The following is a 25,586-nucleotide window of genomic DNA, read 5'->3' as shown; positions in this document are numbered from 1 at the left end:
AAGTGTTATTAAGAAAATCATAAGGAAAAAAAATACATTTATAGTACTGTGCTGTATTTATATTTAAAAACTCCCTGCACAGTTCAAATATGTGTTATTCTGGGGTCAATTATAAAATGAAATAAAGAGACATGAGAGCCATCAGTCAACAAGCATTTACTGAACCCCTTAGAACTGTTTGACAAATAGCTATATACTCAATGTTTGCAGATTTTATGAGATTGGGACTTATCTGAAATAGAGAAAGAATTTGGATTATGGAGTTTTATAATTATACTTACCATAATGGCAAGTATAGTGTGTGCAAGTGAAATTTCTTCTAAATAATAAAACCTCAACTGACAAGACTGAAGGGATAAATTGATGATGATGGGTATAGATAGATTATAGATAAATAATAGATGATAAATGATAGATACATGATAGATAGATAGATAGATAGATAGATAGATAGATAGATAGATATAGATAGATAGATATGGCTCAAGAAACAAAATTTTAGAGGGAGTTTGGCTCAAGAAATAAAATTTTAGAGGGAGTTTGGCTTTGATTCAGGAACTCAGTTGATGTCACCTAGATTTTTTTTCCTTTCTCATACACATAGATGCACACCCATGCACACACTTTTATATTCTTTGGTGATGACTTCATGCTCCAACAGTCCATTCACTCTATCTAATTGACCCCCCAAATTCTAGGCTTACCCATTTTTATCTTAGCCAATATCCCTAGTTAAAGAGATGATCTCTGTTTTGAGTACTTACAAAATAATCCCCAAATTGGGATACTTTCTTTTAACTCACTTATTCTCTCTAACTGTGGCCCATGAGGATGAATTGGGCTTGAACATCAGTGTTCTGATTCTGGAGGAAGGACACAAAACTGCTATCACAAACCAATGCAGCTGGTGTCTGCAGATATTAAGAAACACAGTAGTGAAAAAAATTATACATTATGACATCATGCTTGGCCTATGGCCATCCTTATTATCCCATAATTTCAATTTTAAAGTCTATGAACCTCACACAATTATTTTTTTTAAGTTTTATTTATTTATTTAAGAGAGAGAGAACAGGGAATGGGGCAGAGGGAGAGAGAGAATCTCAGGCAGACTCCCCACTAAGCAGGGAGCCTGATGCACGTCTTGACTCTGAGATCTTTTTTTTTTTTTTTAATTTTTTTTTTAATTTTTTATTTATTTATGATAGTCATAGAGAGAGAGAGAGAGGCAGAGACACAGGCAGAGGGAGAAGCAGGCTCCATGCACCGGGAGCCTGATGTGGGATTCGATCCCGGGTCTCCAGGATCGCGCCCTGGGCCAAAGGCAGGCGCCAAACCGCTGGGCCACCCAGGGATCCCCTTGACTCTGAGATCTTGACCTGAGCCAGCCGAAACCAAAAGTCTGATGCTTAACTGACTGAGCCATCCAGACACTCCAACCTCACACGGTACTTTAGTGGCCACTTGACTCTAGCATCCTTATCTGAATTCTTGTCTCAGATAGCAGAAGGAGGCAGGGCTTATGGTTTAGGCTAGGGTCCTCAAGACCAGATTTGGCATGAGAAAGGAATGCAGGTAGCTTATGGCTGTAGATTTGGAACAATGTTAAGCTAAGCATTCTCAAAATTCTAGACCCACATTGCTAATTTTCTGCCACAAAACTCTATCTACTTATGCCTCAGCATGATGAATCCACCTATTCCAAAACTCAGCACTTTCAATGTGTCCCCAGCTGGACTGACTCTCTTTCCTGCCAAGTCAGTTATATTCCAATTTTCAATTCAACTCTTTATGCTTACTGCTTGGGAGCCTCCCCATAATGTCTTCTACAAGATATTCCTTTTCAAAAAAATTTTTTCGTTTAATTTAAAATTTGACTAGATAATGAGTTTACTTGTAACTGTAAAAAGTATCCCTCCCATCTCTATCTTCTAGTTCCCTAGATCCTAGTGTAGGCAAACACTGCTTTCTGGTTTCTGGTACACTAACTCAATAAAGATAGAATATACACACGCAGGCATATTTTTAGTAGCCCAAGATAAATTCCACCTTGGGCCCTACCTTAAATATGTTTCAATATCTTCAAGAATGTTCTTATGTTCCTTTTAAAAAATCATTTTTAAATGGATGCACAATGATATAGTATATATGTAACATATATATGTAACCTGTGATAAGCACATATTTCCAATACTTTTGTTGCTGTAATCAATAGTGCAATGAATAACAGCATATATCATATATCTTTTCTTTTTTTAATTTTTATTTATTTATGATAGTCACACACACAGAGAGAGAGAGAGAGAGAGAGGCAGAGACACAGGCAGAGAGAGAAGCAGGCTCCATGCACCGGGAGCCCAATGTGGGACTCGATCCCGGGTCTCCAGGATCGCGCCCTGGGCCAAAGGCAGGCGCCAAACCACTGAGCCACCCAGGGATCCCCTATCTTTTCTTAATTGAGTTTTAAGACTCCTTCTATTAGATTATTATCTATAAATACTAAATGTTTTTATCCAAGTATGTAGTTTGCTTTTGAATTTTTCTTGGTCATGCAGAATTTATTTTTTGTAGCTAAATGTATCAATTTTCCTTTTATGGATTTTGTAATTGATATCATAATTAGAAAGGTCTTTCCCACTCTAACATTATTGAGAAACAAAGCAAAATTAAACTTCTGTGTTGTCTATTTTCATTAAAATCTCATAGTAATGCTTTGATTCTTCTTTTTTTTTATTTTTTTTTTTTATTTTATTTATGATAGTCACAGAGAGAGAGAGAGAGAGAGGCAGAGACACAGGTGGAGGGAGAAGCAGGCTCCATGCACCGGGAGCCTGATGTGGGATTCGATCCCGGGTCTCCAGGATCGCGTCCTGGGCCAAAAGCAGGCGCCAAACCGCTGCGCCACCCAGGGATCCCTGCTTTGATTCTTCTATTAGAATTATCTCATTCTCCTTTTCCTCTGTTCCCTGATAGATTAGAAACTCATTTTTATAGACTCACGGCCTTGCTGTCTTGTCCCTAGCACTCATTCAATACATTTTTAATGTATTAATTAAAATAAATTACAAACATTGGTCTTTTCAGATATCTACAGAAATATGTCCAATGCAAATATGAAGCTCTTCTATGCATATTTAATTAATTGATTTTCTTTATAAAATCATTTTTAGGTGAAGATTAATACTTGAATACAGAACTCTTTTCTACTAATGACTGTGAAAGTTGTTTTTTTTTTAATTACTAGATACACTGACCTACATTTAAATGGAATGAAAGGATGGATAGTTTGAAAAGAAAGGAAGAGATTCTTAGATGAGAAAATGTTTTTGATTTCAGATAAACATAGTTCTGAGTCTCAGTTCTACACATTGAAGCTGTATTAGCCAGGGTCAGCTTCCATGCAATATGTATTTATGAAACTAAAACTGTTTCCTCATCCATGCAGTGAAACTGTCAGCACTTACCCCATTTAGTTGCTGTGAGGAATTAATGAGGTGATGTAAGTAAGCCATTGATTTCTTTAAAGTTAAAATGATATGCTAATGTGCATTATTAGCTAGACTGAAACTCCTTTGTAATATTGGATACATACTATTTCATGAGATAGCCTCAAAGTGTCAGATAATTGCTATGCATAGTGTTTAGGGGATCAACATAACCCACACATTGAGGATGAAGCCATTTCAGAGTTTGAAATAAGTTGTGAAGCAACATGTATCCAAAAACAGATAAATTGTGAAAATCCCAATTGAATATTATGAATTTTTGTCAGCCCTCAAAGAAAAATTGATACTCTACACAATTGTGAGCAAAGTTAGGAGATTCAAGGAGGTGACTAGAATGCTACTAATTCTTTTGTTTGAATTTGTCTTCTAAAGTGTTTTGGCAGAATTTTGGCCTCATTCTCACTGTACCCAAACAAATGTACCTACCAAGCTCCTATAAGAGAACAGTAGACGTCTTTTGCTTTAGTAAATTGAGAGAACTAGCTAAACTTGACAAATCAGACCAAGAACTCATAATCCAAGCTATAGGAATAATCAATCCATAATCCAGTTATCCCTCTATTTTATCAAACTAGTTAAGAATTGCAGGCTGTTTACTTTCGGTAACTTGTGGTAATATTGTGTGCACATATTCACTGTCTTAACTTGAGTGAGATAAGGAGATCCAGGAAATCTTATTTCTTGACATCCTACTTGAGTTCCTTTTGGTAAATATTGCCTCCCCACTCCTTGTTTATTTAAAAAGGAAACAAAACAAAACCCAGAGGTTTTGCAATGCTCTTCCTTTCAGAAGTTGCCTTTCTGGTGGAAATAATTAGATTGAAGAATTGGAGAATAAGCAGCTCCTCACCTAGGAGACAGGCAAATTGAAAGACTAACATGTTTGTCAGCATTTCAGGAGCAACATAAACGTAAGAACTAGACACACAAGGAGAAAGCCATTCCTTCAATCCAGCAGGGACACTAGGCCCCAGCATAAATAAACAATTCAATTTAATATAATCATAGGGAGAAAGAAACTTAAAGCCAGTGTGTGTGTGTGTGTGTGTGTGTCTGTGTGTCTGTGTCTGTGTTTATCTGTAGGTTGTGTGACATTAAAGAAGAGGGGCATATATTATACACTTAAAGTTTAAGTGTGTGTTGCTGTTGTTTTTGTTCCTTCGCTGTGTAAGTTTCTGACTAATATTCCAGCAGTTTCAGTTCAACAGCCTTTGGAATTTGTTGAGAAAAGCCAGGAGCTATATACTGTAGGGTCAAAGTGGCTGAATTCACTTCATGCTTTTACCAGGGTAACTAGCGTGGCTATCGTAACTAAGGGTTGGAATGTGCAGGGGGAGGTTTTGATTCTCCAGTCATAAATCTCAACAGTAGAAATAATCAAATGGTTTAGTTTGTTTCCAGGGCATGACTATAATGTATCCTCTGCCCAGTTTCCAAGTATCATGTATACCTTCGGTTTTCAAAGTCAGGCATAGAATCCACAGTGTAGGATGCAAGCAGTGATGCTGATCCTTACCAAATGAGGTGCTTTACTCTGTATCATATAGAAATATAAGAGAATATGTCTTTCTGTTTAACCAGCACAACACTGATTCTGTTTGGTTCTTCCATTTGTCTAGGCCAGTAGCTCTTGACCAGGTGTGAATTTGCTACCCCCCACATCCCCAAGGGACATCTGGAAACATTTGGAGGTACTTGATTGTCGCACCTAGGATCTACTGAGTGGAGACCATGGACGCTTCTCTGCTACTCAAATGTCAACAGTATGAGGCTCAGAAATCCTGGGCCATCATTTAGTTTAAGTGCAAATTCAGATAAAATTTTAACTAAGCTTACTGAAATCAAAACTTGATAAAGGAAAAGCATGAATTTATTTTGACAATACTGAGATTTTGTTACATAAAAACATGTGGGCATGAGTTTCTACCAGATTTAGTATTAATTCTCTTCTGACAAATGGGTTTTTTTCCACTGTGAAGAAGAAGACCACTGATCTCCTCAGGGTGCAAAAAAAGCCTTAGTAGGTTGTTTGCACTGTAGTCACTCAATTGTAAATAATCTATAATTTTCCAACTCCCAAAAAATGCCTTTTAGCTATTTTTCTTCTTTAAAATTAAAATGGCTTTTGCCTATGCAGGTATACCTTGCCTTGAGCAAGTTCTATATATGAAAACATGGATTTAAAAAAAAAGATTAATCTTGGCTAAATGTTTGCTTTAGAGTAAGAATCTGTAGCTTCATCAAAGTCAGTGAAGGAAAGATTCCTGTAAAAATACAAATGGTGATACCTTTACATAATGTGGCTCACTTTCCACTTTGGGAGACATATAATTATTACTTTAAAAATTAAAAGAATTAAAATCAACTAATCAGTCATTTTCATAGGACAATCTATTATTTCCTTACAAAATTTACTACTTACCTTCCTCTGAGTAAATACAATTATTAAAGTACATGTTTTACATCCTTTCTATGTCTGTGAACAGGTCCCAGAGATATGCTTTTTGTCTCTACACTGTCACCAATCTTGTAAGAAATACTGCCAAGGTAAGACTTTTTTTTTTTTGTCAAAGTTTTTAAGGATTACATTTTAAGGATGTTAATCCAACTGATTTACATACAATGCAACATTATGTGAAGAATGTGTCGAATATACATTGAAAATCAAAAGAAAAAAGACACCATCAAATATTAAACATAAAGCTCTAGCAGTCATTCTCAAATTTTCATCAAAACTCACATTTAATTATTTGTTCATTCATTCTATCATCAGTTATATATCTAGTACCTACCAGAATTTAGTGTCTCTGAGATATATCCTAGCACCAAATCCTAGGATATGATGATGTTGCTTTTAAACCAGATAATCAAGGTTCTTCTTTCCCTGAGCTTAAAGAGCAAGAACCACACTGACTTCTCAGTGCTGAGTTGATGGAGGGCAGAGTTATGATTAACTAACCAGAATTTAAATCAAAACTTGAGGGTGCCTGAGTGGCTCAGTTGGTCAAGTGTCTACCTTTGGCATCAGATCATGATCCTGGGGTCCTGGGACAGAGTCCTGTGGTCAAGCTTCCTACTCACTGGAGAGCCTGCTTACCCCTCTCCCTCTGCTCCTCCCCTTCCCCTGCTATGCTTCCTCTCTGTCAAATGGATAAATAAAGTTTTTTATAAAAATTTTAAAAACCATGATACAAAATATACATATATATATATAATAAATAAACAAAATGCCATATCTTTCCAAATTGTGTCTTACGATTGACTTCTAGTCTCATAGCATTGTGGCCAAAAATGGTGCATATTATGTTTTCAGTCTTTTTTGTATTTGTTGAGGCCTGTTTTGTGACCTAATATGTGATCTATTATGGAGAATGTTCCATGTGCACTTGAGAAGAGTTCTGCTGTTTTAGGATAGAAAGTTCATAGCAGGTTCTGAAATATCTATTAAGTCGAAAGAAAGAAAGAAAGAAAGAAAGAAAGAAAGAAAGAAAGAAGAAAGAGAAAGAAAGAAAGAAAGAAAGAAAGAAAGAAAGAAAGAAAGAAAAGTGCCCAGAATCAATGACAACTAACTTTGTGCAAGGATGAATAAGTCTGGGACAGCCTCTAGTAGAAAATAACATATGAAAACAACCTTTGAAGACAGAGAAAAGAAGAATGACAAAGGAGCAGTAACTTTTCCTGAAATGTCCATGGGTACCTGAAGTTTACTTCATGTTATGATGCTTTTCACTTATTATACCCTTGTTTTAATAAACTCATTTGGAGACTAATGGGGGAAAGATTCATTCATGATAGAACCCAGAAGCAGACTAGATTACATACAATAAGTTATTATCACCAGTTCATTCTGAGTCTCAATTTTGTCATTCTGAAACTGGGCATAATAATACCTACCTTTAGAATTTTGTTCTGTTAATTTAAAATTATGGAGCTCTAATTTCTAGCACATAGTAATTTAGTAATTTTTCTTTAAACTGCAAGAAATTGGTCATAACACTTGAGAAACACTTCTAAGACAAGATTTGCTTTTTATAAGATAATGACAAATATAATGATAAATATACACATATGTAACATATATATTTTATGTGAAAAGCATCATAAAATTACTTATTATTTTTGTAAAAGGAAAATAATTTTAAGACAATTTTATGAAAAGAATTGGCAAACCTGCATGAGGTATTATTATTACAGTATAGAAATAACATATTTTAATATAAAATTGTTAGGTATTTTTAAAATAAAAAAGGAGTAATAAGCAAAAAACAACGTGATATTTACATGGCATTATATAATGTGGGAAACAATCAGTTCATACTTAAATTATAAGGTGTTTCAGTAGGCTAAATAATGGGCCCCCTCAAAATGCCCATGTCCTAATCCCCAGAATCTGTCAATATGTTGGCTTGTGTGATAATGGGGACTTTGCAGATGTGATTAAGGAAAGAATCTTGAGGTGGATGGGTAGATTTTTCTACATTATCAGGGTGAACCTAATAATCAAGGGTCTTCTTAAGGACAAGTGTCCTTATAGAGGGAAGTAGGAAGATCAGAGCAAGCTGTAGGAGGCATGATTGTGAAAACAAGAGATTGGAGAAAAAAGACAAGGCAAGGGCCGAGTCAAGAAATTCAAGAAGCTGAAAAAGGGAAAGAAATGGGTTCTTACTCAAAGCTTCCAGAAGGAATGCAGCCTTCCCAACAAAATTTGATTTTGGACTTTCGGCTTCCTGAATGGTAAGTTAATAAATTTATGTTATGCTAAACCATGGATTTTGTGGCAATTTGTTATAGCAGCAATGGAAAACTGATACAGGTCTAAATATACTCAGGTATATCAATATAAAAGAAGACTGAAAATGACTGATAGAATAATTGAATTACAAGTCAAAGGCTGCGGGAAAACATGCCTGGGTCAGTCGATTAAGCGTCTGACTCTTGATTTCTGTTCGGGTCATGGTCTCAGGGTCATGGGATCAAGCCTCTTTGCTCAGCAGGAAGTCTGCTTGAAATTCTCCTCTTCCTCCTCCTCGGCCTCTCCTCACCTCTAAATTAAATAAATAAATCTGGTTTCTTTTTTAAAGTTGAAGTATATGAAAAGCCAAACTGTATTATATATTTCTATTTTTCACTGCAAAAGTAATGCACTTACTTTTTTATACATACAGAATTACTATATACATTTCAAACTGTATTTAATTCACTGTACTGCAGTGAAATGAGACTAGAGTAATGGGCATACAAATAGTCTGAGACATTCCTAATACAATATGGAAACATCATAAAGATACTTTATTCCTCAGCTAGAAGTGTCTTTGTCATTCGGTTTGTCAGTAAAGTCTTTCTTCCTGGATCAAATTTTCAGTCATTAATAAGTTAACTCTTTATATTATATATTTGTTTATTCTTTTGGAATTAATTGTAGTTGTTGATGTCTTTATCAGCCTTAGAGAAACCTCAATCTCTTTCCCATATCATAGTAAAATTGGTTGCTCTGTAGAACAATTTCTTATTGCATGGTTTGTATTTCTCTACTAATACAATTTTGTTTTAAGCTACTTACCAGAAATCAGTGTCTATCTTGTTATTGTGTGTGTTTAGATAAAGCATCTGTTGAAATTTCCTAAAACTTATATAATTTTCTCCCTTTGGTTGAGAATGTCTAGTTTGATGTTACTACATGGAAATGGGACTTGTTGTTGAAATGATACCTCAGAATGAAACAAGGCATGACAATGGATGTTGAGTGAAGGGGCAAACCACTGCTGGAAAACCTCCATCTTATTCAATGTCCAGAATACTGATTGCTTTGGGGAAGAGATAAATTTGTGTTGGCTTAGGGGAAATCAGTTTGTGGACCATGCTACTTTAGAGGAATTTTGTTGCATTTTTAATTCCCTGACCTGGGTCGCTCCAATCAAACAAAATTTTATTCTTTTCACTTGTGCTCCAGATGGAAGAAAATGTAAACAGCTGTCCAAGTGGTAATGGAGCCTTTTCTTCCACATTCTTGCATGTCATTATGTTAGAGATTTACTTTTTCAGCAAATTGAAACCTCTAAAACCTAGTAATCAAATTTTCCCCCTCTCCCTTGCTTTGTATTCCAACTATCATCAATTGCTTACTTTCTGAAATAGTTTTCCAAAGATGAAGCTATGATGAGTATGCATGGTCATTATCATATTTACTCTTGTCAGTACCATATAGCATTATGTTGTTTACAATAATTAGCTGCTGGAAGCAATCCTGTAAACACAACAATGTGACAGTCTGCATATAGAAGAGCAAATCGCTTTTAAGGGAGCTAATGGGTACATGCTAATTTGGCTACCATGCTGTGGCTCTTGGGTAGGACTACAATGTTAAGGTCTAAAAGAAACCACTTATTCAGTGCTTTTTAAGATGATCCATGTGAAAAAAAATCCATGTAAAAAAATAAGACATGAGGGAATTTGGAAGTTTTCATAAACCAGTGGTAGGTTGGTCCTTTTTTTTTTAAGTGGATGAGCTAACTATGATTACTTGAGAAACAATACAATGGAGCTGTATAATTAATGTGTTTATTTTATATAAATTTAATTTTATGGATAGGATAAGCCCCTATTTCCTTACCCATATAAATAGGCAGTGGCGGTAACCACACCAGGACAACCAATGCAAATAATCAAAATTTATGGAAAGTACACATAATGATTGTTTCAGGGTTTCCTGACCATTAGAAAGAGTTAAATTCTTTGTTTAAGTGATCCATAAGTAGGCCATGACAAATCAGCACTATCCTTGAGCAAGAAGTATAATTGAGAAGCATAAAAAAATATTCAATAAATGGAATTAGAGGAACTGACACAGGAATATATACCCAAAGCCATATATATTTCTTAATGGGAGTTTTATAAGCTTTTCAAAGGTGACTTTAACTTTATTAAATTGTTGCTTTTCTTGCTGTCTATATTAACTGACTGCCTCATAAAATGTAACGTCACTATCTATTCACCAATTCAACACACATCTATTGAGCACCTCCTATATTCAAGGCACCTGTCCATTCAGAAAACATGATGAATCAGACACTGCTCTTTCTTGGATCTGGCTGTCTCAGTGGTATAGACATATCAAAGTAAAAAATGATATTATTTAATATTAGAATAAAAAATGTATTAACAATATGAAAAAGTTGCAAAGTGATGTGAGAGGAAAAACTATTTATGATTTCTCCATTAAGAATAAGATATATCCTAATATCTTATATATATCTTAAATATATCTTAAATATCTCTTAAGATGTATTTTAATCTCCATTGAGATATATAGGAGCTTTTGAGTTCATTTGTTTTTGCTGAATTATTAACAGAAGTCAGGTAATGAAAATTGGGGAATAAATTGGTAAAATGTACATTAACTATAAGCACATCTTAAAGAAAAGTAAATACGTATTTCTACATGTACTTTTATATTTTACTTTGCTTTTCTGGTAGTGTAGAGAGAGGAAAGGGTTTTCAAAGTTTTTTCATGGCTAGATAAAGAATAAACTATTTATTTATTTATTTATTTATTTATTTATTTATTTATTTCAAGATTTATTTATTTATTTATGATAGACAGAGAGAGAGAGAGAGAGAGAGAGGCAGAGACACAGGAGGAGAAAGAAGCAGGCTCTATGCCAGAAGCCCAACAGGGGACTCGATCCTGGGACTCCAGGATTGTGCCCTGGGCCAAAGGCAGGCACTAAACTGCTGAGCCACCCAGGGGTCCCCAAGAATAAACAATTTAAAGAGTGAAACAACCAAGACAGTTCTAATGCCAAAATTTGATACTGAGAGTCCAAAGGACTTTTTTTTAAGGAGAATCTTTGAAAAATACTAATGGTAACTTTTTGTTTTCTTTTAAATATGTATTTGCTTGTCTATATAGGATATTCTTCTTGCTCTTAAAACCCTATTACTCTGGCTAATCATTCTAAGTGGTTAAGTTAAAGTCTTCTGCTGTCACATGGTGATCATAATAGAGGCTTCTGTAGTGGATGGTGTTGTTATCCTGTGCAGCTTGCTTTTCCAGGCCAATTCATGTACCCTGAAGCTACTGTGAGACTTGGCTGTTAAGCTTATTTTTGTTTTTTTTTCCAGATAAGTGCCCTCAGTTAAACTGGAGCCCTTGTGCCTGAGAGAGTGCACTGTCTCTCCATGCACCCTCTTGCAAAGCCCACAGCCTAAATGACTGACAGGGTGAGATAGTGGCTGTTTTCCTTGTGTAAAAGTTGAATCAACTCTGGTGCAGTCCATGCTCCAGAGCTTTCCATTGGGACAGGCTGGAGTTTCTAGCTCCTTGACTGTTTTCTCCTGCCCATATCCTGCTTTCCTCCCTCTCTTTATCCAGAGTCATTAGTCTATAAATTACCTGAACAAGAATTCCCATCTCAGACTTTCTGCCAGGGAACCACATTAAAGCAGTATCTCTATATCCCAACTATCTACCTAGCCCAATACCTGACATATATCAAATTCAGAACATGATAATTGAATGAATATTGAGTAATATTTGCATTAATGGTATTAGCTATTTAGTAATATCCAGGACTATTGGCTTATTGATGAATGGATGTCTTATTTTTATTTTTATTTTTTAATTAGAGAGGGATGGAGTAGTGAAAGAGGGAGAGAGAGAACCTTAAGCAGGCTTCATCCCAGCATGAAGCTTGACATGGGTCTTGATCTTACAATCCTGAGATCATGACCTGAACCGAAATCGAGTCAGACACTTAATCGACTGAGATACTCAGACACCTCTGGTGGATATATGCCTTGATAGATATGTCTGCCCTGCAGTGTTCAGAAAGAAAAATTTAAGCGATCATTTTGCAAGCTTAAGAAGGACAACTATGCAAACCTATTGACATTTTAGTTTTCTTTTCTTTTTTTAGGTTTTTCTCCCTTAGAAGTTCAATTTAAGAGGTAACTGACTTACCTGGTGCTAGATTCAGTCAAGTTGCAGTAACAACAGCAACCACACACACAAATCTGAATTTTGGAAAACAATCTGTTCTATAATATAGATTGTTAAAAGAAAACGTTGTGAAATACATGGTGTGAATAAATTGGAAATTGACTACCTACAAAACTTCTATAAAGATACTGTGGACAGGGACGCCTGGGTGGCTCAGCAGTTGAGCATCTGCCTTTGGCTTAGGGCGTGATCACGGGTCCAGGGATGGAGTCCCACATCAGGCTCCCTGTAGGGAGCCTGCTTCTCTCTTTGCCTATGTCTCTGCCTCTCAATCTCTCATGAATAAATAAAAAAAATACTGTGGACAGCTTCAGATGGTACAGTTGTATGATGGTTTATCATTTATGCATGGTTATTTTTCTGAAACTCTCCAGAAAAAAACATAGGTTGCTTAAACAGCTTCAGAGTTAACCCTTTCCCCCATTTCCCTCAAACATATCCAATAATCTCACATCAGTCCTGATAGTGACTTCTCTTGTTAAAAAGCTTGCAATTCCATTACAGATAAGCTCCAAATATTGATGTGTACCTTTTATTTCATTGGCCTGAGATATCATGGGGGAGCTAAAAATGCCCAAATCTGTTGCTGCATGGTAGAAAAGAAATGACCCCAGAGAAAGGCAGAAGAAGATACCAAATCATTTACTAAATTTCTACTTCACTAGACATCTGTATGTAGGCTAGGCCTATGGTGATCCAAAGGGGAAAGATGTACCAAAGTGTGAGCAATGAGCACAACTGTTCTATAGTGACACGTGGAAGGTGATTGTAAAGCAGTCAGTGTAGAGTGGCCTCAGAGAGCCACACTGACATAGTAGCAGTTAGCAGAAAGGACATCGTGCAAGACAGAATTCACGGAACCTAATTTGTAGGCATGCAAATTAATGAGTTTGTTATACAAAAGGTTTGATGTGAACTCCTCAGGGTAAAACAAACAAACATATAAACAAAAATTCCTTTTTGTCTCTTTATCCTCAGAAATCTATATCATAATGAATTGCTGGAACAATGCTGATGAAATGTGTGAGTGAATGATAAATTGAGAATAATTATTGTATTTATTTGGCATTGTATGAGGATGCCAAATGTAGAAAGCCATTCCAGCCTCATCTGACCCTTTCTCCCCTCCTTGCTGCCTCTCAGTCAGCCTTGCCTTCTTTTAGTGTTTTGAATACTAGGTTGGTTTCCTTCTGATATAGGACCTTTGTTCCCACCATATGTCCCATTTGCTAGTCATATTTTTCTTTACCTTTACCATATTTAATTTTTACCCATTCTTACCTTAACTCACACATTTTATTATTAGGAAAGCCTTCTATGAACTTCAGGTTTCAAAATCAGTTTGTTTATTTTCTACCAATCATGTTAACTTGATTTAATTTTTTTTCATTTGCTAAGAAGTTAATTTGAAATTTTCAGATTTTATCACTAATTAAATATTATCATAACTGATAAACATGGAATAATTGTCTAATGAATGCCAGCAGCGTGAGCTACTAATTTAGATAACCACCTTGAAGGAATTTGTTATTTTTCCTTTAAATTCTTTTAAATTATGTTTAATTTGTCCAAATGACTTTACACACTTAACTATTGAATATAGTTAAGAATAGTATTGGATATATTGAGCAATTAAATATCATATGGTATTGTATATATTGAACAATTAAATATATAATTTTTCTAGGAATAATGTCTCTACTAGATAAGCAAGATACAGCTATATGAAGTGTTTGACAGTTATTTTGTTCTTACTATACAATGACAGAGACATTTATAGTTGCTGCTGTTTCTTCCCTTTTTATATTTAATTAGCTGATACTTTAGATAAGTTCTGTAGGATTATTTTTCACTAATTATAGAGTATATATATATATATATATATTACACTAAAACTCATAAGAATTGACTTAAAGGGAAGTGAAATCACAAGATCTTCTTACTTGCTGATAAATCACTGCTCTTGTAGATTTGTTGGCAAATTCTTCAGAAAGTAGACACGATGATTATTAAACTCAACTCTCAACATATTATAGAAGGCACCTGGCATAAACAGTTTATTGTTTACCCAATATCCATTTCCTGGGTCCCATGAATCTAGATAGAGTCAGATGATTCATTTTTATAGTGGGGAATGAACAGAATTGATGTGTCCTTCTGGTCATGACAAAAACATATGGGTGTATTTTCAAGAAGCTCTCTCTGTCCTCAGCACAAGTATAAACAAAGGACTGTAAGGTGGCAAAGTTGAGAGATAGAAGTAGCTTAGTCTCTGAATGGCTTTTTGTAAGATAACCTTTTTGTAAGCTGCCTAACCTGCACTAGGCTTGGATAATGTTATGCAAGTGAATTTCCAGGTTTATTTATGACCATGGCATGAGCTTGCATCAACTGACTATAGCATGTATTAAGATTTGCCTTAAAAAAACTATCACTCATCACACTTGGTCAACAAAATCAATCCAAAAAAATTCTATTTAGTGAGTACTGACCAAATAAGTATACTCATGCTGTAATTATAGACAGAAAGATTATCCTTTTTCTCTGGGGCCAAAAAACTCATCAGGAAAGATGTGGCTTTGCACATCAATAAATGGAGGTTATTTGCTGTTATCATGATAAAAACAAACTTAAAAAGGCAGGTATTTATGTTAACCAGCTTACTATGCCATAACACAATACCATAGATTTGATGATTTAAATGACAGAAATTTATTTTCTCAGTCCTGGAGGCTGGAAGACCAAGTTCAGGGTATCAGCATGGCTGGGTTCTGGTGAAGGCTCTTTTTCTGGTTTATAGACAACTGCTTTCCTGCTGTGATCTCACCTGACAGAGAGAGAAAAAGATCTCTTTCTTCCTCTTCTTACAGAGCCACAGTTGTATTGGATTAGGCTTTATGCCCTTATTTAATATTAATTACCTCTTAATGATCCTATCTCCAGATACTTTCACATTTGGGGTTAGGCTTCAACATGGGGAGAGACAGGGAAAATTCAATCCATAAAAGAATTTTTCTAGAATTAGGAATTAAGTGCTGTGTATTTAGAATCATGGAGAAAAAGAATAATGCTTCCAAAGAGGAGGTGAGTTTCTCAACCAAGTCAAATTTTAAGCTATGCTATGAAATAAAAATCATTAAAATTGAAAATATCAAAAAGACAATTAAGAATATACCCACAAACACAAAAATATTAAGTGCTATAACTGGAGATAAAAAACATAAAAGGATAAAAAAGACATGGTATGATGTAAAAGATGTGGTAAATATAAGATCAAAGAAATGCAACATAAAACCATTATAATACTTATATATAAAGAGCAGAATAAAAGGAGGGGAAGTTATCAAGAAATAATAAAATATAATGTCCCAGGACACGAGAGACACTTATATAAAGATAAAAATAATCTAATATGGTGAGGGGAATTTTAAAAAATATATACCTAGGGGATTCCTGGGAGGCTCAGTGGTTTAGCACCTACCTTCCACCCAGGGTGTGATCCTGGATTCACTGAAGCAAGTCCCACATTGGGCTCCCTGCACAGAGCATGCTTCTCTCTCTGCCTGTGTCTCTGCCTCTCTCTCTCTGTGCCTCTTATGAATAAATAAATACAAACCTTAAAAAAATAAAAAATAAAAATAAAAATATATACCTAAACATGCCATCATAAGACCTCAAAATACCATGCTAAAAATTCCTGGAAAAACAAAGATAATCTATAAAATATTGAATATCATGGTGGCATCAGATAATGCATCAGTAAAATCAATTTCTAGAAGATAATACTTTCAAATTTTGTAGGAAAGTTATTTTGACTATAAATCCTACAGCAGCCAAAGAACTAGTGCCAAAGTAAATATTTCTCAGACAAGAAGATTCACAGGATACATGTGGGTTCAGACAAAAATGAAGGTGAAAAACAGGAGATGTGAGGTATAAGAACAAATGGAGTTAACTTAAAAGTACAGTGAAAATAAGCTACAGGGTGATGTCCAGGCAGGGTCTATGTTAATTGTTAATAAAGACAATTCTACATAGATCTAAGTCGAATGTCTTTTAAAAAATGGAATGGAGTCTATCAAATGAAAGAATGAGTATGAAGCTTAAAAATGATGGCTAACTGGTAACCAATATTTTGAACAATATTCTTGTTGAGAGAAGAAAAAATAAAAGCAATAAGAAAATCACAAAAACACTCAGGGCATCCAAGTTTCCATTATAAAGTATAATGAAATGTAGCATGATCCTAAGCAATTGATGAATTAAGAAAATAAAGGAATTTATCTGAATATGACTCCAGAAATAGTTTCCATCAAATAACTGGAAAGTAATGGACGTTGGAACCACAGGGAAGAAAAGCAAATCCAAAATAGTTTAAATGCTGCTAATGGTTTTCAGTATTTCAAATCAATAATAATAATTTAAAAAAAAAACTGTAACAGAAATCTTATTTGTGCTTACTGAACCAAAAAAGAATCTTGCCACAGTTGACAAATTGAAGGAAAAGACATAGCTGAAGAAGAGAGTTGCTTAGTGTTGGAGAAGTGTGAAGAGAAGGATAGGAATACTAATATTTTTTTATATTTCATAGTGTGTGGAAATACTTTCTAATTTGATGAGACAATGAGAGGATTAAGTGGATAATCTATTAATTAGAGGATTAATATGATAATCTATTTAATTCATAGATTAAAAGGTAATTAATAGAATATCTAAAAATAATAAGATTACCAAAATACTCAAGATGGAAAGAGTAATATTAGTGACAAATACTTGTATTATAAGAAATCAGAAGATATTGTCTAAAGTTATGTAACCAGGGATCCCTGGGTGGCGCAGCAGTTTAGCGCCTGCCTTTGGCCCAGGGCTCGATCCTGGAGGCCTGGGATCGAATCCCACATCGGGCTCCCGGTGCATGGAGCCTGCTTCTCCCTCTGCCTGTGTCTCTGCTTCTCTCTCTCTGTGTGTGTGACTATCATAAATAAATAAAAATTAAAAAAAAATAAAGTTATGTAACCAAACTTATTTATGAAATAAACATAGAATTTGGAAACTGAAACGCAAAATAACAGAGACCATAAAGTTAAAATTGTTCTGGGAGGTACAGCTGAATGTTAGGAAGAGCAGAATGTAGCCATTAACAAAATACAAAATAAGTCTCTACTAACCTTGTACATTTGACAGTACTGAAATTACTTAAAAAGTGGAACTAAATAATAAAAATTACAACAAATTTATTTCATCCCTTTTATTTCTCAGAGCATTATCTATCAGATCGTTCCTGGACATTACTTCATACCTTTTCAGCTTCATCCCTCGCCCCTGTGTCCTCTGATTATGTGCAGTCTTTGACCAGATTCATGCAGGTGCTATTTGATGGGGTTTGCTTAAGTTTGTATAGTATGCCCTTCATCTTCTGCTCCAAGGCTTCCATGACCCTGTGACAGTGGAACGACCCTGGGTACCTTTTCAGCATTCACATATGCAGACGATATGGATGTGGTGGAGTTAATGCCATCATGAGACAAACTTTGAGCATTAAGGGTCAGGAGCTGATGGATAGATGATTCTAAGACTGATCTAAGTCTCAAAGTCCAAAAGGATGGAGGAAACAGTCACCCATAGACAACATCAGTGTATTCACTCTTGTATGGACTCCTTTTTCTGCTTTCCCCATTCCTTACCTCTGCTCCAAGTTCACCTTCCTGATTTAACCAGGCAGTGTAAACTAATTGTAACCACTCTGGTTCTGCTTTGGAGGGAACCAAGGATAAGACCCAGGGCATATATAAGGGGAGAATAAATTGTCACAGGAGTATTTATCTGTGAATCCCTCTTCAATGTTCTGGGAAGGACATCTGGAATCAATGATTAATGCTCTTTATGATAGCTCCTGGAAACTTAGACATGTTAATATAGCTAGTAAAAGAGGTTAGGTGATAAAATGCGAATATATCTAGTAAAAGAGGATAGGTGATAAAATTGTCTTGCCACGTATTGAGGTAAGAGACAGAAGACTCAAGAAAGTTAGAAGGTTAAAATAGATTCATAATGTGGTGCAGGAAAACCCATTCTCCCTTATCATGTTTCTTTGGAGGACTAAGGGGAGAATCTTTTCACTAAGGCAATAAAGAACACCCTAACAATGAGGGCACTGGTCCTTTGGTGGTGGCTGTCTGCTGTAGACTAGATTTGACAATATTATATATAATAGAACAGGGCTTCTTAGTATCAATAGGAGTAATAAATTGTAAAATGGCAGTTTTATTTGGCAGCAGTTTACTTTTAAAGGCAAGTTAGATACGATTACTATAATTGGCAGCAAGCCTGAGTGACTATCAAAATTCCTAAACTATGGAGATGAGTGACAATGTCTGATAGATTATGGTATACCCTCAAATATAATGCATTGGCAGTCAAAAGAAGGAATCACTGGACTTTTAACATTAAAAAGTAACCCCATGTTTTCTATGTCAAAGGTCAAAATGAAAAAGCCACTGTGTTTATAAGATCTAAATTTCTAGATGTCAATCTTAACCCAAGGCTCACTGATTGAAAGTCAAGCAGGAAGAACTTATCATGGGATTGCAATTGTCCACAGTAAATTTGCTTTTAATTCTTAAAGAGGACAGTGGCTGGTTACCAGAATAATTGTGCTCTGGGAAGGACAATGTCCAGAATTATTGAGATTTCTTAGATATGAACTCTAAACTCATGCTTGGGTACATGGCAAGCCATGAAGTCCTCTGGCTAGAGTGTGGGCTTTGGAAGCTAGGTTAAAAAAAATTGATCCAAGCCCAGTGTACATATGGACCATCCTGTAGCAGAGGAAACATTATGGTAGAAAGAGCCATAGTGTAAGCACCCTCTATGTTCTTACTTATCCCTGCGTTGTGGCAAAAATAACAAACCTAAAGGAATACCGCATCCCACGAAGAACTGTAGAAATTAGCATCACTGTCAAAGACTTAAAGGATGTAGTAATGGTAGTCCTATCATATTTCCATTTAATTAACCTATGTAGTTCTTTTAGCAACAACAGCAATAAAGTAACACATAGATTAGAATGTTAGGACATTCTAACATTAGTCCCCTGTTAGTCCCTAACATTAGGGAACGTTAGTCCCAATTCTTGGGACTGTTATGTACATTTGCTGGTGTACTGCTGAGCTAAGCTAAATGTATTCTCCTTACTGGAGCACATCAGTACAGTATCTGACACTTAGAATGTTAATATGGATCTAGTGAACATGCTTTTCTCAATCTGCATTGGCAAAAGGAAGCAAAAGTCTATTGTCTTTTCATGTGAAGGATAGTAGTATATATTCACTGTCTTGTTACAGGCTATGTTAATTCTCTTACATTGTTCTCATGTTAAAGTCTGCCATTACCTTAATCATCTTGCAATTATGCAGAATACCACACTGGTGCACTATACTGAAGATTATCCTGATTGATCTGGTCAGCAAGAAAGACAGGTAACTGAGATGTCCTAGTAAGATAAATAAATATGTCATATGATGGGAGATAAACCTACAAAGATTTTGAGACTGCTACACTGACATCTTTAGGTTTCTAAATAGCTGTGGCATCCTGAGACATCCCTTCTAACAGAGGATGATTTATTTCACCATTTACTCCCTATCATTAGTGAAGAAACACATTACTTTGTACATGTTCTATATTTTCCAACCAATATATATTGTAACTAGAAATACTAACTGAAAGAAGAGGAAAAACATATTTCATGTACACATAACAATTCAGTTGGTGTGAGAGATTGGTGTGAGTCAAAAATGAACTGCTGTCCCATTTTATCCATTACAGGGTGGCTCTAAACAAAGGGGTAAATGAGAATCTTTCTGGAGGACCCATCAAAAAGGGCTCTTAGTTATGAATATACATGGACTCCTGAGCAATAGTGAATGGTTTGCCTACTAGTAGAGAGTCTGTAAGGAACAAACATAGAAAATCAGATGCAAGAAACAAAGAGTCATGGTGATGGACTTAAAGGAACGAGCATAATGTGTGCACTTGTTTGTGCCTCATATTAATGCCCAACAGGGTCATCCACTGCAAAGAGATGCCTAACCACTAAAATGAAGAGAATAGCTTGTTGCTGAATGTCAGTCACTCCCTCTCCTTGATCACCTAAGTCTTAGTGCAGTGAGCCATGGTTTGAGTAGCCATGGCCTCATGGATGGTTTTATGCATAAATTCAACATGAACTGCCTCCACATATAGATGACTAGCTACTGTCACTGCTGACTGCTTAGTCTACTGGCAATAGAGACCAAATCATGGCTTCTCAATATGGTACTATTCCTCAAGAAGTCCAGGTACTCACTTGTTGGCAAGTTGATCATAATGGACATCATCCATCCTGGGAAATAGCAATTTATTCTTATCAGAATTGAAAGCTACCCAGGATATAACTTTTCTTTCCCCGCCTATGGTTCTTTCGCCAGCACTACCCTTTGAGGACTTATAGAATGCCTAATCTACCATTATGGTATCCTATATATCATTGCTTAAGCCCAAAGGATCCATTTTATATCAGAGGATGAGCGACCTTGGGTGACTGACAATAGGATTTTCAACACTTGTACCATGAGACCTTATCACTCAAGGACTGCTAGCCAAAAATAATAATGGAATAAACTGTTCAAGACTCAGCTAATTTGACATTTCCAGGAACACACCTGTAGAATTAGAGCCCAATCATCCAGGATGTGGCTTGTATAACAAAAGTGCATTTGATATAGGGTGGTGCCCACACTGAGTTGAGTATATGGATCCAAGAAATGAAAGGGAGTACTACAACTGGTTTTTCTTACCATCATGCACAATTACCCTCTACCCTTAAGGTCATTAGAAGCAACATTGCTGCTATATATCGGGGTCTTGGGGGAGTATATCTGTAATGCTGACTATTCATTGGAATACTTCCTGGGTTTTATGTGAAAACTAATAGTTATGAAAAAGCAAGTCCAGCAATGTTTCACTAGGGCAAGGGATCTAAGGGTGCAACCTCCCCGGCAAAGAAGCTCTGGGTTACCTGAACAGAAAAACAGCCAAACTGCTAGTTGAGAATGAGGGAAATCTAGATTTGGTGATACAGGATGAATTTGTGGATACCAGTTATGGTCCCAAGATGAGCTTCAGTGGGGCAGAGATATTTTTCACTAAGCCTCTTGACTTTAAGTCATTGCAGGGAGGGGAGCCTGGGTGGCTCAGTTGGTTAAATGGTTAAATCAGGCCTTGTGTCAGGCTTGTGCTCTGCATAGATTCTGCTTGAGATTCTCTCTCTCTCTCTCTCTCTCCCTCACCCCTGCTGTCTCTTTCTCTGTCTCTAAATAAAATAAAATCTTTTTTAAAAACAGGGTGCACCTGAGTGGCACAGTTGGCTAAGCCTCTGATTCTTGGTTTGGGTTCAGGTCATGATCTCAGGGTCAAGAGATCAAGCTCCATGCCAGGCTCCACACTCAGCAGAGTCTGCTCTCTCCTTCTGTCTCCCTCTGCTCTCTCCCACCCCAAGTAGATAAGTAAATCTTAAAAACAAACAAATAAATTAAAACTTATTGTAGGGAATTTGTCTGGCTGAATCCAGAAGCTGACTCTGTTGCCAATTGGACTTGAAGGTTTTTAATAGCTCTGAGTGTTTCAAAGTGGGAACTAAGTCTGATGCCTTTTTTCTGCCCAATTTCAAATCTTTTCAGCCTGACCAAATATCGAAGCCAATGTTTCATATAGCCTAACACAGATGTGACCCGACAGTCTTTCATCTCTGTTTTGTCTCATCTCTATTCAGCAGTTTCTCTGATTTCATGGTATTAAGGGCCCACACAAACTTGATTGGCACTCATGTGTGTGTGTACCATACATGTGTAGGAGCATTAGTTTCTCCCAGAACTTTCTTGCACCAATGTATAGAGTACCATATCCTCATTAGCCCAGGATAGATCTGAGTTATATCAGTTGTGCCAGCATTGCTATTAACATTTTCTCTTTTCACTGTCACAGTTGTCCAATTCTACATGATCAAGTGTATGGTTGTCTTATCACTGCATATGAGAGCCAGAAGAAAAATGCTTCCCTATGCTCTGTCTAGGTAGCTATCCCTGAGAGGTGTTTGATATGGTCGAATCTGAGATGTCCCCAAAGTATTGAATAGTCATTCATGCCTAGTGTTAGAAAACTCAGCACCTTTATTGGCTTTTTTCTGCTCTCTTTTTAACTCTCCCTATCCCTCACTCATAGATCACATTTTCAAATAAATAACTCCCACATGACAAAAGACAGAAAGTCCTTGTCTCCCTGACTCTACTCTAAACAGAATCCAGCCTTTGTTCACTTGGTTTTAATAAGTAACAGTAACTGTGTTCACTAGCTATTATTGAATGACAAATCACCCCGATATTCAGTGGCTTAAAATACTAAAGTCAATTTTATCTGTCATGTCTGCAAGATAGCTGAGGTTTGTTTAGCTCATCTAGGTTGCATTGAGCTGGGCAGCTTTCTTATTACACAGTTGTGTGGATAGCTAACATGGCTCTGCTCCAAGTATCATTCATTCTCCTTGGACTGCAAGTAGTCAAAACATGTTTTTCTATGGCAATACCAAAGGAACAAGAAGGTAAACAGAAACACATAAGGGTACTTAAAAGCTAAACCTATAGCCAGCCAGCACATTGACTTCAATTCACATCCTGTTGATCCAAGTAATTCATGTGTCAAGTTCAAAATCAAAGGGCAGGAAAGTATACTCCATCAACAATAAAGCGATGGCAAAAGTATATATACATGGAAGGGTAAAGGATTGAAGCTGATATTGATCTACTGTATGAATTTGAAAGAAATACCAGTATATTGTGAGTGAAAGGAAAAAAAAAAAAAAAACCTGTACTGAATCTCTGATAATAATGCCAGTGGGCTGATAGGTAAATTCTGTTTAATGGAAAAATCTCATGAAACTCATGTTATCTGTTTAGCCACCATTAAAATGTAGTGCAATTGTTGTATATTTTAGAAATGAAGGACAAGAATGGGAAAGGCAGAAATTTGTTGCAGCCACTAAACTCTTGATGAAAATCCAGATTTTAGAACTTATGTTGTATGATGTCTTTACTGTGTCTAGGTAATAGAATACAATAATTATTATACATGGAAAAATCTCTTAATGTTTTGTGTTAAAAAAAATTAGAGTAGAAGAGGAGCCATATTAATGAAATACATTTATTTTCACTGGGGCCCAAAACAATTTACCTTATAATTTAGAAAGATCACAATGGGTCTTATGATAAATAATACTTCTGAAATGAGAGTGTTGCAAAGCATTGGAGCTCATTAAAATTCAGTATTGGAAGCAGCAGGTGGCAGGCAGTTCCATGAAAGGATTTTGCAGTGTCCTTCTATGGTTGAAGCAAAACAATTCATGTCACAAGATGCCAGCTCCTGCTCCCCATTGTATGATATCATTGTGTAAACAATTCTTCTATTTTTATATGAATATCATCAAGGAACTCAAGCTGGATTATTGCAATAGCTTTGTAAAATATATGTTCTTCTTAACATGTGGTAGGAGAATGCATGTGTCTCACTATTATCACTTTGAAAAGTAATACATTTCATTACAGAATATTATGGATTTTTTTTCCAGAGGGAAGTGAATTTTTGAATATCTGTAACATCTATACATATGTGATCTAAAGTGAAAAGAAAATTTTGTGTTGGAGCTAAAGACTAAAAAAATTGTTATCACCCATTTTTCAATGTGTTTTTTTCCTGAGGGAAAGTAAATACAGATAGCAGATTTCCCTTCCTGACACTAATACCTACTACTCCCTTACCAAAGTGGAAAAGGGGAGGGAAAAAATAATTTAAATATCTTGAGACCATTTAATACTTCTGTCCTTTTCAGAGCTTAACTATCTAGTTGATTTTCAAAGTCTGTGATGTTATGTCTTAAAACATTGTATTCAAGAGAAACCTTTAATTATGTCTTTGAGAGTAGAAGAAACCATAAAAGTTATAGCAGCTATTTTTGCCTTCCATTTGATATACCAATGAATATGGCCAAGAGCTCCTGGCAGAGAGGCTTAAAAGATAGATTTGCAAAGTAAATGGACCTGCATTGGAATCTGTTTGGTCTTTTACTGATTGTGTGATCTCGATACACTATTTAATTTTTCCAAACCTCAGGTGCTTGTAAAACAAAGATGATAGTACCTGCCTCATAAGGTTGTTATAAGAATCAAGTGAGATTTTAGAGTTAGTATCTCCCCCACAGGAAGTGCTCAGGAAACTATATAAAATTGTTTATAATTTAGTGATATTAGAGGAATCATCTATGGTGGGCAGGGGAAAAAGATCTCATAAAATATATGTTTTAAACATGAGTTATTCAGAATAGTTGTATATCTGAATACAGAAAACTTCTGAAACATCTGACAACGATAACACTAACAAAATATAGACTGTGTTGGTAAATCATATAATTTTTAAATGATTGTGTAAGTTCAGTAAAGCATTATGTGTTAACTTTTCTTTTAATTTCTTCAAAGGAAAAAAAAATGTTATTAGAGGTGTCTTCACAGTAAGGCAATTATATACAAGTCATAGTTATTGGTCATATTTTTTGCCTGTAAGAGGCAGAAGTAGATCAAGATTTAGTGAGACTTGAAGCTTATCAAATTCGAGAGGGGGCACTTCAAGAATTGTTGGGTGAGGGGAGCCCTAAGTATTTTAAGGTTAAGTATTGGGAAGTGAATTTCCTGCTAGCAGGAAAGCAGGAGAAATAGCAGCCATGAAGGCAGATTATCCTGGATGCCTTCAGGGGAAAAAAACAAAAAACAAAAAACAGTGTTTCATAGCTTCCTGAAGTTGGTTTCACTGCTGAAGGAATTCTGTGATTGAATCCCTTGAGAAGCTCTACACCTGTCTGCCTGTGACTGATGTTGGGGGTCCTGTGGAATGCCATCCCACTGTACTGGGTGCAGACTGAACCATTGGTTTCAATGCCTCCCAGACGCTGTGGACATGTGAAGATTCCTTGTACCTCAGGAGACTCCTCACTCCATACT

Source organism: Vulpes vulpes, chromosome 9, assembly GCF_048418805.1.
Source record: "Vulpes vulpes isolate BD-2025 chromosome 9, VulVul3, whole genome shotgun sequence".
Taxonomy (NCBI): domain Eukaryota; kingdom Metazoa; phylum Chordata; class Mammalia; order Carnivora; family Canidae; genus Vulpes; species Vulpes vulpes.
Note: the sequence above shows the minus strand (reverse complement) of the source record.